We start from the raw sequence: 6,000 nt of genomic DNA, 5'->3' as shown, positions 1-6,000 counted from the left end.
AATAAATTGATCCTTAATGAACCAATTTATCTTTGTTAAGATGACATCTAATGCTTCTTACAAATTGTATGAACATTTTGCTAACATCTTGTGCAGCAAAATAACCTAAAGGCTTATAATGTCTGTGGTAGGGATTGAGTTCAGTCGTTCAGGCATTATGATACACCACTTGTATATAGAATTTTAAATGTGGTTTTAAATTGATTGTCTACACATAGAAGTAATGCATTGTTTTATAAAGAAATACTGAATAACCTTTTTAAAGGGGTTCTCACTGTAATTTAAGCACTGCTATTTATTATATGGTGCATTTTGGTTACATGTAGCATGAGTACAGACACCCTAAACATGCAGATGTGGAGGCTGTCATTGTATTTTCAGAAATGAGGTCCAAGATATACACATTATGCAAGTATCATTCTGTTGTACATTTATTATTTATCAGCTCAAGGTTTTGACCTGTTTTATGGTTTTTATTCTTAGGATGTACTGTAGTTTTACTAGGTCAGTTATAAAAACTTAGAACACAAAGTAAAACTGACAATATACAAATCAGTTTAGAATAAACTTATGTTAAAGTAAATAATAATTTGAAACAGGTGTGAAATTGGTAAATTCTGTTTTTCAGGGACTGACAGACCACTTATATTAAATTAAATATATATATATAGAATTAAAGGAACACTTTTTAATCAGAGTATAGCATAAAGTCAATGAAACTTATGGGATATTAATCTGGTCAGTTAAGTAGCAGAGGGGGTTGTTAATCAGTTTCAGCTGCTGTCGTGTTAATGAAATTAACAACAGATGCACTAGAGGGGCAACAATGAGATGACCCCCAAAACAGGAATGGTTTAACAGGTGGAGGCCACTGACATTTTTCCTCCTCATCTTTTCTGACTGTTTCTTCACTAGTTTTGCATTTGGCTACAGTCAGTGTCACTACTGGTAGCATGAGGCGATACCTGGACCCTACAGAGGTTGCACAGGTAGTCCAACTTCTCCAGGATGGCACATCAATACGTGTCATTGCCAGAAGGTTTGCTGTGTCTCCCTGCACAGTCTCAAGGGCATGGAGGAGATTCTAGGAGACAAGCAGTTACTCTAGGAGAGCTGGAGAGGGCCATAGAAGGTCCATAACCCATCAGCAGGACCAGTATCTGCTCCTTTGGGCAAGGAGGAACAGGATGAGCACTGCCAGAGCCCTACAAAATGACCTCCAGCAGGCCACTGGTGTGAATGTCTCTGACCAAACAACCAGAAAGACTTCATGAGGGTGACCCAAGGGCCCCATGTCCTCTAATGGGCCCTGAGCTCACTGCCCAGCAGCATGCAGCTCGATTGGCATTCGCCATAGAATACCAGAATTGGCAGATGCACCACTGGTGCCTTGTGCTTTTTACAGATGAGAGCAGGTTCACCCTGAGCACGTGACAGAAGTGAAAGGGTCTGGAGAAGCCATGGAGAACATTATGCTGCCTGTAACATCATTCAGCATGAGCAGTTTGGTGGTGGGTTAATGATTGTCTGGGGAGGCATATCCATGGAGGGTCACACAGACCGCTACAGGCTTGACAAAGGCACCTTGGCTGCCATTAGGTATCAGGATGAAATCCTTGGACCCATTGTCAGACCCTATGCTGGTACAGTGGCTCCTGGTGCACGACAATTCCTGGCCTCATGTGGTGAGAGTATGCAGGCAGTTCCTGGAGGATGAAGGAATTGATACCATTGACTGGCCACCACACTTTCCTGACCTAAATCCAATAGAACACCTCTGGGACATTATGTTTTGGTCCATCCAATGCCACCAGGTTGCACCTCAGACTGTCCAGGAGCTCAGTGATGCCCTGGTCCAGATCTGGGAGGAGATCCCCACAACACCATCTGTCATCTCATTAGAAGCATGCACCGATGTTGTCAGGCATGTATACAAGAACACAGGGGCCATACAAAGTGCTGTGTACAATTTTGAGTTGCTGCAATTAAATTTTGGCAAAATGGACTAGCCTGCCACATAATTTTTCACTCTGATTTTGGGCGTCTTTGAATTCAGGGCTCTGTAGGTTGATCATTTTCATTTCCATCAAGCGATGTGGCATCCTTTCGTTCCTAACACATTACCCAGTCTATATCAGTATATATATCCAGGAGGATTTCTTTTTCCCATTGAGATCTGATGTGTTTTCAAAGTGTTCCTTTAATTTTTGAGCAGTATATATATATATATATATATATATATATATATATATATATATATATATATATATATCATATTATATCTTTATTTATTATCATCTTTGTTTCTTCAGGAAAGATGGATTTTGCAGATGGGAGGTGTTCTGGAACCTCAGAGCCTATTTTGGAGATTCGTCCCAATTGAAGTTGTGTTCTCTAAATGGAGAAGGTTTTTTACACCAATATTTTAAGCTTACAAATCAGATTTGACAGTTTTCCTCTTTTGGGACTGTTCTTATTTTGCACAGATTTTGAATGTACAGGTTTCCTGTAATCTATGAAGGATTTTAATAATATTTATGTTTAATTATGTTAAATGTATTGGGTCTCCAGTTTTTTTATTATTTCCATTTGGTATTCCTTTTGCAAGAAACAATAACAGTAAAATAAAATAATAAACAAAAGTTTTATAGTCCAGATACTACTTTGAATCAGAGTTATCCAGGAAAATGAAATGTTAAACCTTCCTTGACTATTTCATCCATGTTACTTTTTATGCTAGCTTGGTTGATTTGTCTGACTTATGAAGTAAGCACAGGTTACTGGGCTGACGGTGGGTATAAGCTGGTATTCAACTTTGACACACACACACAACATACACACACCTACTGACACTCACATTGGAGTCAGATAAAGATGTTTTCCAGGAAAAAATAAACATTACAAATGACCGAAACATTCACTGATGGTTTGAAGATTGTAGAAAACCACCAGAAAAAAATTATGCAATATAATGAAATATTAAAAATAATAGGTTTAATTTTAATGAATAATTTTAAATGTTAGTTGTGATTAAAGAAAATAACATCAGAAATTTGAAAAATGAGAGGCGACCATTCAGCCCAGGGTTTAAGAAAGAGTTATTTTAATGTTTTTTTAAGATTTTGTTAATTTATTTGCAAGCAAAGCTACAGTAATATTACACATACTTAGTCATATTTGGTGTAGTAGTCAAAATATTGTACTATAATTAGGGGTCAAAAATCATGCAGGATCTGTGTATGGTTCATTTACCATAATCAGATATATCAAAATCACTTCTTTAAAATACAATCATGCAATAATATACAATTCATTTATCATAATCCTATAAATCAAAGATATTTAATTAAATGCATTATGGTCTAATGACATGATTACTGGTTACTTTTTCTACCATCTTGCTCAAATATGGCCACATCAAGTAAGTTATACTTTATGCACAATTAACAACATTTTATACTATTAATTAATTTGCTTGGGAAATTGTATCAAAATTCTTAGAATTTTGCTTGGTAGAATTATAATAACTGCAACTCTACCCAATACTTTCAGTGAGAATACATGAGCAGGAGGTACGGGAAGTGAGAATACATGAGCAGGAGGTATGGGACGTGAAGGTCAAAGAAAAGAAAAGAAAAAGAAGCATAGTGTGTCATCATAGACATCAACAAGGTCTGCTACTGTTCATCTAAAGCAGTCAAATGACATGACTGAGGACCTTGGTGAGCTGCAGAATATTGAGTGCGGGAATATAGGATGTTAATGAGAATAGTAGAAGGCATCTAAGATTACAGTACACAGTTTACAGTGACTTAGGTCTTGGTTGTAATGTGTTCCAAGAGAACAAAAAACAAAATGTAAATGAAGTCCAGAGAAGGGGCAAACATGGTTATAATTGGAATCTTACAAAAAAGAGAGAAAATGTAAAAGATGACTTTTAAGTAAATATTGACAAGGTAGTTAATTTTCTTCAATATTTTATTTAATACTTATTTCAGTTTGCTCTTCAGAATATGTTGTACAGAGAATAAAATGCCTTTGGTAATATGTTTATAATGATAATATTGATCTTTATGACATTTGTACTGAAGTACAATGTTAGTCTTATTTTGCTTACTTTGTAGGACTTTCTGCAACAACTGTTTAACTAAGCATCTAATATCTTTGCATTATAATTAAAATTTAACATGTCAGAAATTAAAAAGCTAGGGCTAGCATACTTAAAGGTTAGCATTAGCCTTTGTTGTGATTATTAGAGATTTTATTTATTTGCCACATGTACATACACTGGTATATAGTGAAATGCAGCTCAGGTGATCTGAGTGGCTGTTGGTTTGCTGTGAAATAGCAAAATGGCCTACTTGAAGACTGGCTACATCTACAATTAAATGTATCATTATGTTATAATGGAAAGTGATTGTTTAAAATTGGTATTTAAACTTTTCAGCATTTGGTGCAGGTGTATTTTTTTTTTATTTTGCAATTATCCTTCACAATGAGAATTGACATAATTTAATTTAATCAGGTGTTTAATTAATAAAGAGCTACTTTTAAAAAAAAACAAGTGTTTTTTGTGGTAATTAAAAATAAATAATTTTAAGGCTTATTTTCAGTTAAAATGTTAATGATTTATTGCTGCTGCATTTAACAAATTGTACTCTAAAGAAATGAAAAAATATATTTTCTTTGCCTTAATTTTCCAGTATATGTTCTCACTGAGCTAGACTGAGACAAGATGCCAGTTAACTGCAGAACACATTTACCCACACACTGTGCCCATTTAGAGTTACCTTTTGACTTGATGGCACATATCCAATTAGAAAGGAAGCCAAAGTATCCACCTTAATAAAAAGATAAATGTGTATGTGTCTGTCTGTCTGTCTGTGTGCCCTCTTGGTTACTATGTCTCTGTCATTCCAAAAGATGATGTGTCACAAACATATTTAATAATAAAATGCATTGCATTTGTCATTCCAATAGATGATGCACAATAAACAACACTGCTTTTAGAAAATCCATACCAAATTGCATATACTGTACACGTTGCATGGTGAATTGCAAACATTAATGCTGAGGTCTACGTTGGTTAAGTTAGATTTCAATTCACCTTAGATGAACAGCACAGCTAGTCTTGAGTGAGCATATATTACCATTGAGAGAAAATACCACTATGAAATGGTGAATCCCAGCAAGAATTAGAATCGTGATCCACGTGCTAAGAAGTGGCAACACTGTTCATGGCACCACTATGCCATCCATGATGTTAGCAGTTTTATGAAAATATTAAATTTCAATAATATGAATCATATAATAGTTTGGATAATTACAGTACAAAGGTAAAGGCAATTTTATGGTACCCCAATCATCATGCATTATGGCAGCATTTCTCAACCTTTAAGTATTTGCGACCCGAGTTTTCCTAACAGTTTTAATTGCACCCCCCTAACGTTTTTTGAAAGGAACCCACTAATACCAATTTGTTCTTTTTAAATTAATGATATATCATAGATGCATATTTTATTATACCCATTAACTTTTATCGACATTTATCTAACTCTATATTTTTCTACTATCAGAATGTAGTTTGTAGCGGTGGGTTGGCACCCTGCCCGGGATTGGTTCATGCCCTGTGTTGGCTGGGATTGGCTCCAGCAGACCCCCGTGACCCTGTGTTCGGATTCAGCGGGTTGGAAAATGGATGGATGGATGGATAGATGTATTTTTCATAATTTTGATTCTTGTTTTCTTTTTTTCACATCTTCCCACCCCTGTTTTTGTTATTTCATGCCCCCCTAGGGGAGCCCGCCCCACAGTTTGAGAACCATTGCACTATGGCACGTGCAGATCCATAGCTGACATCCAAATGTGCAGCAACAGCAGACAATGTAATCAATCAGTCTTCTCTGATAAAGACAATTGTCATGCTGTTGTGGGCTTGTGTGCTTGATGTGGATAATTGACCAGATCAAGCTTTGTTGGTTACACTATTCTTCTCACTTT

Source organism: Polypterus senegalus, chromosome 11 (assembly GCF_016835505.1).
Source record: "Polypterus senegalus isolate Bchr_013 chromosome 11, ASM1683550v1, whole genome shotgun sequence".
Classification (NCBI taxonomy): Eukaryota; Metazoa; Chordata; class Cladistia; order Polypteriformes; family Polypteridae; genus Polypterus; species Polypterus senegalus.
This window is presented reverse-complemented; position numbering follows the sequence as displayed.